The sequence below is a fragment of the Vespula vulgaris genome, chromosome 8, assembly GCF_905475345.1.
Source record: "Vespula vulgaris chromosome 8, iyVesVulg1.1, whole genome shotgun sequence".
NCBI classification, from domain to species: domain Eukaryota; kingdom Metazoa; phylum Arthropoda; class Insecta; order Hymenoptera; family Vespidae; genus Vespula; species Vespula vulgaris.
This window is the reverse complement of record NC_066593.1, coordinates 4,434,386-4,445,321: the sequence shown is the minus strand read 5'-3', so window position 1 is coordinate 4,445,321 and position 10,936 is coordinate 4,434,386. Positions and strand designations below refer to the sequence as shown.

General features: G+C 34.2%; 1 long non-coding RNA gene across 1 annotated transcript; it reads right to left on the bottom strand.

Annotated features, from left to right (window-relative positions):
- Positions 1 to 6,218: 6,218 nt before the first annotated feature.
- Positions 6,219 to 9,505, bottom strand: LOC127065452 (uncharacterized). Its single transcript, XR_007782054.1, has 11 exons — positions 9,143 to 9,505; positions 8,653 to 8,714; positions 8,342 to 8,482; positions 7,602 to 7,674; positions 7,369 to 7,541; positions 7,178 to 7,308; positions 6,987 to 7,120; positions 6,788 to 6,921; positions 6,589 to 6,722; positions 6,407 to 6,523; positions 6,219 to 6,320 (listed from the first exon to the last, which is right to left on the bottom strand). It is a non-coding gene; the product is annotated as an uncharacterized LOC127065452 (long non-coding RNA).
- Between the last annotated feature and the right edge of the window lie 1,431 nt (positions 9,506 to 10,936).

Below are 10,936 nucleotides of genomic sequence, written 5' to 3'. Positions count from 1 at the left end.
ATGCGAAACAATGTGATATATAATTGGGAATTACATAGAAAAGATGTTGGAAAAGTCTTTGAAGCGTGCAGCCATTCGCTCGGTAATACTTGTATCTCATAAGATTTCGATGTAACGCAAGTATTCCCGACCCAGGTCCCACCGCGTGGAGGTTGCTGCATGTAGAGACCCGCGGGCTAACGGGGACTTTACTCTAAAATCCGCGATCCGAGATGCCTTTCCGCTTCGGGAGCTTCGGGCTTCTCAGCAAACTGGAGATGTATAAAACCCCGCTTACAGATTGCTCCACTGTCCACACCGTCGGCTTCAGACATATCGAGACACGACCGGTCGTGTCTATATTTCGATTTCAAAAATCAAAACGTAGTCCTCGGCAGGACTTAATCTCGCGTCCGCGAACACCCACGCGCGTGCCGGCCGTCACGCGCGTGAGTGTTTTCCCTATAATTCGCGTACGGAAGCAAGGAGACATACCCTCTATGCATATAATAAGAATTATATGCAGAGAGGTTCCATTAACTTCCGTGTAAATATCCCACGTTGATCCATCCCTCGATAATCTAATCTGAAACAGAACAAAAATGAAAGAAGAGATAAATGTAAGAGTAAAAATTAAAAAGACAGTAAAAATGAAATATAGTAGTAAAAATTAAAAAGTTAATAAAAATTGAATATTAGATAAAAAATTAAAAAGTAAATAAAAGCTAAATATAAGAGCAAAAATTAAATAGTTAATAAAAGTTAAATATAAAAGCAAAAATTAAAAGTATAATAAAAATTATATATAAAATTATATGCAAAAGCTTCCCTGTAAAAATTTAATTTCACGATGATCGGTCCCTCGATGGTCTGTTCCTCGATGATCGGTTCTTCGATGATCTAACCTGAAACAGAAAAAGTATAAAACAAAATGAGATACAGATATAAAGAAAATAAGAGAAGAAAAGACAAAATGAAAAAAGAAAAAAGAAGGGAAAATTTGCGTATTTACGAGTGAAAAAAATAGAATTCCGAAAGATGCGTGTGTATCTCAAAGATTGGTTCAGTCGACGAAAATCAGAATATCATAATTTAATTCAATTTTTCATTTAGTGAAAGAACGAAACCCGCCTAAGGCCCACACCCGAGGGCCCCTCCCAAGGGTCCCACCCGAGAGATGATAGAAGACTTAATGAACAATTTATTCAACTGTTTAAAATAATTGTTCAATCTACAATATGAAGCTATACGTTGGGTAGTACTGGAATCCTGGTAGGTATCCTTCTTGTAAAAGTGAGCGGAGAATATGCTACGTATTTAAATGTTCTTGTTTCATTCCCATGTGCACTTTTATTCAGTGCACTTTCAATTGTCCTCACAATTGCCATATTTTATACGTTTCGAAATTATTACTGTATTATAGAAAACTTGATTTTATAAAAATAAAATTACGCATTTAATTGAACTTTAGAAAAGAAATATGGGAAAAATTTATTACTCGACTTTAATAATAAAAATGTATAAAATATGTAAAACTTCTATTCGCGAACGCGTGGCAATGTGAGATGGGACACGGAATGAATAGATCTTCTTAGTTTCTGAAAATTATATTATTATTATATAAAAGCATTTTGAGTGACAACATGGTATAATTAAAATATGACTAAGAGTCATTCTCGAAGTGCTTTGTCGAACCTTCGAAAATAACTCTATAGTCTAATAGTTGCCCTCTTGAGCCACAATTTGTGGGGGCCTCTTCGGCACATAGCCTCTTCTTTGCTTCGTGCCCTAACAACTACTATAGAACATTTGAACTATCGTCAACTATCGTCAAAAAATTAGAACTATCTCTTATTCTAAAACGTCGAAAAATATTAACAAATCTAACGCAATTCTAAACCAATCTTGAAACGAAAAATCGAGAAAGCATCGGTAGAGAAACGAGAATTAATATATTAATTGCTGAAAATCCTAAGCTAAAAATCGATTAATTTATTCTATATTCTACGCGTTGTGATTTTACAAGTCTCTTTGTCTTTTCTCTACTCTACTTTATTCTTTAAAAAGCAATGACTCTACTTTATTTTATTTTTTCAAAAGTAATGACTCTATCGAGACTTTTCTTTTATTAATAAAATTGATTAATCTTTATTTAAAAATGTAATAAAAATTTATTGGACGCTCCTTCTTACAAGCGATTATTCTAATTATTAGAAAATAAATTACACAATCTCGCTTGTAATTCAGAGACTATCCATCGCGAACGTCTTCTTGCTTATTCATCATTAAAATTCGCGAATATCGCGATTCTTTACTATTTCCGCGAGAGAAAAGTATTTAACAATGCATTTAAATATTCAAATTTTCAATTAATTATAATTAACGCGTTTAAACAAGAAGACTCTATCCTGATCTAATAAATAAATCAAAAAATAAGGAACCATTCACGAGTAAATCTCCGAAGAAATTTACCCGTGGTCACTCATTGCTCTTCTACTAATAAATTACAACCAATCACCCGTGCCGATTCGGACCTTTCGTCCTCGACATGATTGAGTGATCGGAGGGATTTAAAAATTAACTCACCACTTAAGAAGTTCTGCGATGGCTCCAAAACACTGGACCGCGATTTAGGTCGAAATTGAGGGTGGACGATTTGTAGTTGGTTGAACATGAGGTAGGTCGACATCGAAGTAGGTCGAGATCCTCTTCAATGATGCACTGATTCTAATTCGCGGTAATTATTTATTAAAACGAACGATCACTGAATTTATTTCGCGAAACTCTACTAACTTTTATAAGTACAGTCTGTGCGACTGTTAACAAAGCAAATAACTTTACGAACAAACACTGACTCTAAGGACTGCATTGCACGCAGTCTATGCAAAAACACTTATGGTTTAAATCGCGAAACGCGAACGAACAAACACTGCTTCTACTTCGCGATAAATTTATTTTAGTGATCCAAATACTCGATTACTTCATTGCTATGCGCGGGTTTACAACGAGGTTCTGAAACAGAAATATAAACGAAATAATTAGTATCATTGTTATAATAAGACTTTAAAAATAATTCAATAAATATGTGATAAAGAAATATACTTACTTAAAGTTTTCGTTGGTACTTGCATGAATAGCATTCTGAGAAAATTTCTAAGTCCACTCGTGGAGATAGATTTTCAAAGTTCCTCAAAGGTGTGAAAATTTCTAAGTCCACTCGTGGAGATAGATTTTCAAAGTTCCTCAAAGGTGTGAAAATTTCTAAGTCCTCTCGTGGAGATAGATTTTCAAAGTCCCGCAGATGTTCGAAAATTTCTAAGTCCACTCGTGGAGATAGATTTTCAAAGTCCCTCGAAAGTGTAAAAATTTCTAAGTCCACTGGTGGAGATAGATTTTCAAAGTCTCTCGAAAGTGTAAAAATTTCTAAGTCCACTCGTGGAGATAGATTTTCAAAGTCCCTCGAAAGTGTAAAAATTTCTAAGTCCACTCGTGGAGATAGATTTTCAAAGTCCCGCAGAGGTTCGAAAATTTCCAAGTTCACTCGTCGAAGTTCAACGCACAACTGAACGAATAGCTATAAGGGTCGGTCAAATGACCGACTTTAGTGTCGTCACGGGTGGGAGATTACCCCCACATCGCATTTAAGTCTAAAATAAAATAAACTGTTATATATTTGAATTAACTGTTCGTTAATAATTACACGAATGGCATCCGTGAAAATTTCTAAGTTCACTGGTCGAGTTCCAACGTACAACTGAACCAGCAATTATAAAGGTCGGCCTAAGACCCGACTTTGTTGTCGTCCCTCAAAGCCGTGTATCCCCACTTCGCATTTAAGTCTAAAATCAAATAAGCTGTTATATATATGAATTAACTATTCGTTAATACTTGCGCGAATGGCATCCGCGAAAATTTCTAAGTCCACTCGTGGAAAAAGATTGTCAAAGTCCCTCGAAAGTGTAAAAATTTCTAAGTCCACTCGTGGAGATAGATTTTCAAAGTTCCTCAAAGGTGTGAAAATTTCTAAGTCCTCTCGTGGAGATAGATTTTCAAAGTTCCTCAAAGGTGTGAAAATTTCTAAGTCCTCTCGTGGAGATAGATTTTCAAAATCCCTCGAAAGTGTAAAAATTTCTAAGTCCACTCGCGGAGATAGATTGTCAAAGTTCCTCGCACGTGTAAAAATTTCTAAGTTCACTCGTCGAAGTTCAACGCACAACTGAACGAGTAGCTATAAGGGTCGGTCAAAGAACTGACTTTGTTGTCGTCGCGGGTGGGAGATTACCCCCACATCGCATTTAAGTCTAAAATCAAATAAACTGTTATATATTTGAATTAACTGTTCGTTAATACTTACACGAATGTCATCCGCGAAAATTTCTAAGTTCACTGGTCGGAGTACAACGCACAACTGAACCAGCAATTATAAAGGTCGGCCTAAGACCCCACTTTGTTGTCGTCCCTCGAAGCCGTGTATCCCCACTTCGTATTTAAGTCTAAAATCAAATAAGTTATTATATATTTGAATTAACTGTTCGTTAATACTTACACGAATGGCATCCGCGAAAATTTCTAAGTTCACTGGTCGAAGTCCATCGCACAACTGAGCCAGCAATTATAAAGTTCGGCCTAAGACCCGAATTTGTTGTCGTCACGGGTGGGAGATTACCCCCACATCGTTTTTAAGTCTAAAATCAAATAGACTGTTATATATTTGAATTAACTGTTCGTTAATACTTACACGATTGTCATCCGCGAAAATTTCTAAGTCCACTCTTCGAAGTTCAAAGCACAACTGAACGAGTAACTATAAGGGTCGGTCAAAGAACCGACTTTGTTGTTGTCACGAATGGGAGTGTATCCCCACTTCGCATTTAAGTCTAAAATAAAATAAACTGTTATATATTTGAATTAACTATTCGTTAATACTTGCGCGAATGGCATCCGCGAAAATTTCTAAGTCCACTCGTCGAAGTTCAAAGCACAACTGAACGAGTAACTATAAGGGTCGGTCAAAGAACCGACTTTGTTGTCGTCACGGGTGGGAGTGTATCCCCACTTCATATTTAAGTCTAAAATAAAATAAACTGTTATATATTTGAATTAACTATTCGTTAATACTTGCGCGAATGGCATCCTCGAAAATTTCTAAGTTCACTGGTCGGAGTACAACGCACAACTGAACCAGCAATTATAAAGGTCGGCCTAAGACCCGAATTTGTTGTCGTCACGGGTGGGAGATTACCCCCACATCGTTTTTAAGTCTAAAATCAAATAGACTGTTATATATTTGAATTAACTGTTCGTTAATACTTACACGATTGTCATCCGCGAAAATTTCTAAGTCCACTCTTCGAAGTTCAAAGCACAACTGAACGAGTAACTATAAGGGTCGGTCAAAGAACCGACTTTGTTGTTGTCACGAATGGGAGTGTATCCCCACTTCGCATTTAAGTCTAAAATAAAATAAACTGTTATATATTTGAATTAACTGTTCGTTAATGCTTACACGAATGGCATCTGTGAAAATTTCTAAGTTCACTGGTCGTAGTACAACGCACAACTGAACCAGCAATTATAAAGGTCGGCCTAAGACCCCACTTTGTTGTCGTCCCTCGAAGCCGTGTATCCCCACTTCGCATTTAAGTCTACAATCAAATAAACTGTTATATATTTGAATTAACTGTTCGTTAATACTTACACGAATGACATCCGTGAATATTTCTAAGTTCACTCGTGCAGATAGATTTTCAAAGTCCCTCGAAAGTCCGAAAATTTCTAAGTTGACTCGTCGAAGTTCAAAGCACAACTGAACTAGTAACTATAAGGGTCGGTCAAATAACCGACTTTGTTGTCGTCACGGGTGGGAGATTACCCCACTTCGCATTTAAGTCTAAAATCAAATAAACTGTTATATATTTGAATTAACTGTTCATCAATACTTACACGAATGGTATCCGTGAAAATTTCTAAATTCACTCGTGGAGATACACTGTCAAGGTCCTTCCAAAGAGCAGAACGAAGTCTGAAACAAAAGAAATAGTATAGAATGTGCAAAATATGAATGATACCACATTGTACTTGCGTAAAATCGTCGTCAATACTCGCTCCAGTGGCATTTAGTGTATGTTTCTAAGTCCTTTTCTGGAGATAAACGATGAACGTCCTTCGAGAGTGTAAAGTCGAAATCAAAACCAAAGAAATAGCATAGATTGTTATTTTATTACTGCGAGTACTACGACCTGTGCTCGTTGAAATTCGTGGAAAGATTAAACCATTCACTGTCAGTCGGTCCCTTATATCGTCTCACGAGTGGTAGTGTATCCCCACTACCGCATTTAACTCTGAAACAAAAATCGTATAGAATATTGAATGAATCAATAATAAAATTATGAAATAACATCAGTTATTACTAGTAGAGGATGCGTACTGCGAGTACTACGATGTACACTCATTGAAATTCGTGGAAAGATTAAACCATTCACTGTCAGTCGGTCCCTTATATCGTCTCACGAACGGTAGTGTATCCCCACTACCGCATTTATCTCTAAAACATTAATCGTATAGAATATTGAATGAATCAGTGATAAAATTATGAACATCAGCTATTACTAGTAGAGGATGCGTATTGTGAGTACTATCATGTGTGTTCGTTGAAATTCGTGGAAACATTGAACCATTGAATGTCAGTCGGTCCCTTATATCGTCTCACGAACGGTAGTGTATCCCCACTACCGCATTTATCTCTAAAACATTAATCGTATAGAATATTGAATGAATCAGTGATAAAATTATGAACATCAGCTATTACTAGTAGAGGATGCGTATTGTGAGTACTATCATGTGTGTTCGTTGAAATTCGTGGAAACATTGAACCATTGAATGTCAGTCGGTCCCTTATATCGTCTCACGAACGGTAGTGTATCCCCACTACCGCATTTATCTCTAAAACATTAATCGTATAGAATATTGAATGAATCAGTGATAAAATTATGAACATCAGCTATTACTAGTAGAGGATGCGTATTGTGAGTACTATCATGTGTGTTCGTTGAAATTCGTGGAAACATTGAACCATTGAATGTCAGTCGGTCCCTTATATCGCCTCACGAGTGGTAGTGTATCCCCACTACCGCATTTAACTCTGAAACAAAAATCGTATAGAATATTGAATGAATCAGTGATAAAATGATATACGTACATTCCCCATTATTTGCAGAGAATGCGTACGATTACTACGATGTGTACTCGTGGAAATTCATGGTAAGATTAAACCATTGACTGTCAATTGGTGCGCTTGTATCGTGTCATGCTTGCCACTACGTCATTTAACTTTGAAACAAAACAAGTCGTATAGAATATTGAAAGAACGAGTGATAATAATATACTTACATTAACTCTTTGTTATTACTTGTGGAGAATGCGTACTATGAAAACTGCGATGTTTACTCGTCGAAATTCATAGCAAGACTGAACCATTAACCATTAAAATCGGTCGAAGACCGACTGAAATCGACTTTGTTGTCGTCTCACGAAGCCCAGTGTCCCCACTCCACAATGTAATTCTAAAACGAAATAAATCGTATAGAATATTGAAAGGATGAGCGATATAATTATGTACTTACATTAACTTTCCGTTATTACTTGCGAGGAACGTATCCTGCGATGTGCACTCGTCGGCGTACGAAAGGAAACTAACTAAATAATAGTTAAAGTAAATAAAAGTCGGATATGTTTGTATTATACAAGGCCAATGATCGCGAAAGGAAAATTTTTAAATTATAAACTAAAATTATTTTGTTTCTCTCGCGTTATAGTTCTTGTGTTGTTAAATGAATGTATTATTATTTAAATATTAGTTTTTTGTATGCCATGTACATAAAAAAACTATTTAAATAATTGTAAAATTATCGAAAACATTAATTTCTGAGCTGTCGCGTTCGGAAAGAGAAAGTTACGATGCTCACTCGTCAGAGTACAAAAGAAAACTTATTGGCTTTTCGTCGAAGTTAATAAAAGTCGTATATGTTTATATTACACGAGGTTAATGATTTTGAGGTTAGAACTTTTAGGTATTGTAACTTTTAATTAAAATTATTTTGAGTTTCTCTCGCGTTACGATTTTTGTAATATTAAATGAACGTACTATTGTTTAAATATTAGTTTTTTGTATAGCATGTATATTAAAAACCGTTTAAATAATTGTAAAATTATCGAAAATATGAATTTCTGAGCTTTTACCTTTTGAAAAGATATATCTTCGATGTTCATTCGTCGGAATACAAAAGAAAACTAATTCGAAATTCTTACATAGCTGTATAGTAAATATATGTAAACAAATGAAAAAATATTGGCTTCTGCTTACCTTTGCATTAAAAGTACTAATTTTTCTAAAATATTATGTACGCAGCGTATCAATTTACACAGGTAAGTAGTATTCACAGTTCGGAGACAATGTTCTTCATTATTATACTCGATCCATGATTTGTGTGGATGTGTGCAGCATCTGTGTGACAGAAAACGAGAGTGAATATTTTTGTCTGCATAGTTTGCGATGAAATACAGATATTTTTAGCAAAAAATGTTATTGATCGATGTGCTTTTTAGATTTTATATAGATCAGTAATGTTCGAAAATCTAGAGTAAATATTCTTCTCTTTTTTCTTTTTTTTTTACCTTATTCCCATGAATTTTTTCTTCGTTGCAGCTTCTTCTTCCAAAGCCATTAGAACTTCTGCCTACCAACGATTACATAATAAATACTCTCCATATTTATAAATCAATATATAAGCAAGTATAATTAAATATCATTCTATGCGAGCATTTACAAAAGATATGGATCATAAAAAAGATACATTCTTTGATTATCCGATTTATTAATCAGTTATTTTTTGACTCCTGAAGTAGAAGAAAGAAGGAATGTACGTGTGTATATTACGCGAGAATCTATGTAGTTGGCGCGAATGCATGTATTTGGCGGGAAAATAATATATTTTCATAAAAGATAATAAGACGTTTATTAATAACTTTTTATGATTTTTTTACGATTGAATATTATATTCTGTGCTGTTTTTTAATAAACTGTTAAGAAAAATTAATATATTTATTAGTGCATAATATTTCTAAAATGACGCAATATGAATATATACTTCGTGAAATTAACTACCTTCACGATGTAGATGACGTTATTGCTGTGTCATTTCGTACCAAGGAAACATGTCTCCCCGTCGTTTTCGCGAAGTACAGGTAATTAAATTTTTTCCAATATACACACGATTTGCAAGAAGCCACGTTCGCAAGTTGGAACATAAAAGATATTCGCGAAAATAAAATCAGCCTCGTGAATACACCGGATGTGTCGTACTTTTTTTTTCAATTTTACAGCTTGATTTTTACGATATTGAAACTTCTTTTCGAGTTTTAATAATGTCCTGATCAATAATTTTATGTTTATGATCGTAATCGATCGATATTTTGTATTGTATTCGATTTTCATATATACCATATATATACACATACACACACACACGACACATCATCGTACTCTGTGGATATTTTACACATTATACACACATAAACATATATACATTCTTTTAATCTGTCCTGTATTAATATGAGATCTTACACTTTTCAGAAATTTTTAATAATTTCACGAGATAGACAGCAGAATTTCACGAGTTAGACAGCAGAATTTCACGAGTTAGACAGCAGAATTTCTCGAATTAGACAACAGAGCGAATCGAATTAGAATCAGTGTTGTCAGTGTACCGTTTTTCGTATTCCGGAATTAAGAAGATATTCGTCGTGTGAAGGATCAACGGCTACTACCGGTAAGTGAACTTCTTTCTTTGTTTCTTAAGCAATTGTGAAAAATGAAAAACATAATCTGTGAGTCTATATTATGCGATTGAAAGCGTCGACTTTTTATAGATTTATGCATGTGTGATATACGTATATACGTGCATATGGAGTGGTACGTTATTACGAATGTGTTGGTGTGTTGCGCCGAGTTTGTATGTATTGCATGTGTTTACTGTCTTTGCATAAGTATCTGAGTTCTTTCTTTCTTTTTTTTTTGTCATTTGCTTTCGCTTCCAATACAGATATTTTTTTAGGAAATAATATAGTTCAGTAAGACAGTCCAGTTTTTGCAATGTTTATATGTTAGTACTGTCTAAAAAATATGTCATAGTTTTCGTGATCACTTTTTAATTTTCATTGCTTATATATATTTCAATAATTAGTTCTCTATATACTTATTTACATATGTATCGTTTTTTCTTCGTTCCTTTTTTTACGATAGTCTAGCATTCTCGATTATATATGCCTTATGATACATTATTTCGATCATAAATAATGTAATTATTCAATATGCATAAATAAATATTCAACGATTATGTTTTTTCAAATACAATATATACATACATACATACATACATACATACATATATATGTATCATAGATATTGTGTAAAAGCGTAAATACATAATTCAAATTATTTCGCTTTTATAATTGATCATAATTTCGCGCGTAATATGTAAAGCATAAGGATAATGTATGTACTTGTGATACAAGTGCATATCTATTTAACGTTTCTATATCACTAGAAAATATAATTATTTCATAAAAAAATTATTGTCTATATTTAAAATTCAAATTAATTACATTTGTCACCCATTTCGTATTATCTACGTACTTTTATCACATTTTTTATTATTTTTCATTGAAATAATTAATATTTGACTTGATTAGCGTTGTACTTGAACTACGAAGTCCGCTTCTATTCCGTCCTGTTGACCTTGTTGCCATATTAGATACAGTTTGACACAAGTGCACACGGTGTTTCATCGCTCCGCATTATTACAGGTAATTAGAATATTTTTTTCTAACGTACACCCTCTTCCAATATATCAATCGATAGCTGAACGCGAAATTTTTACGAGGCCGCATTTTTAAGTCG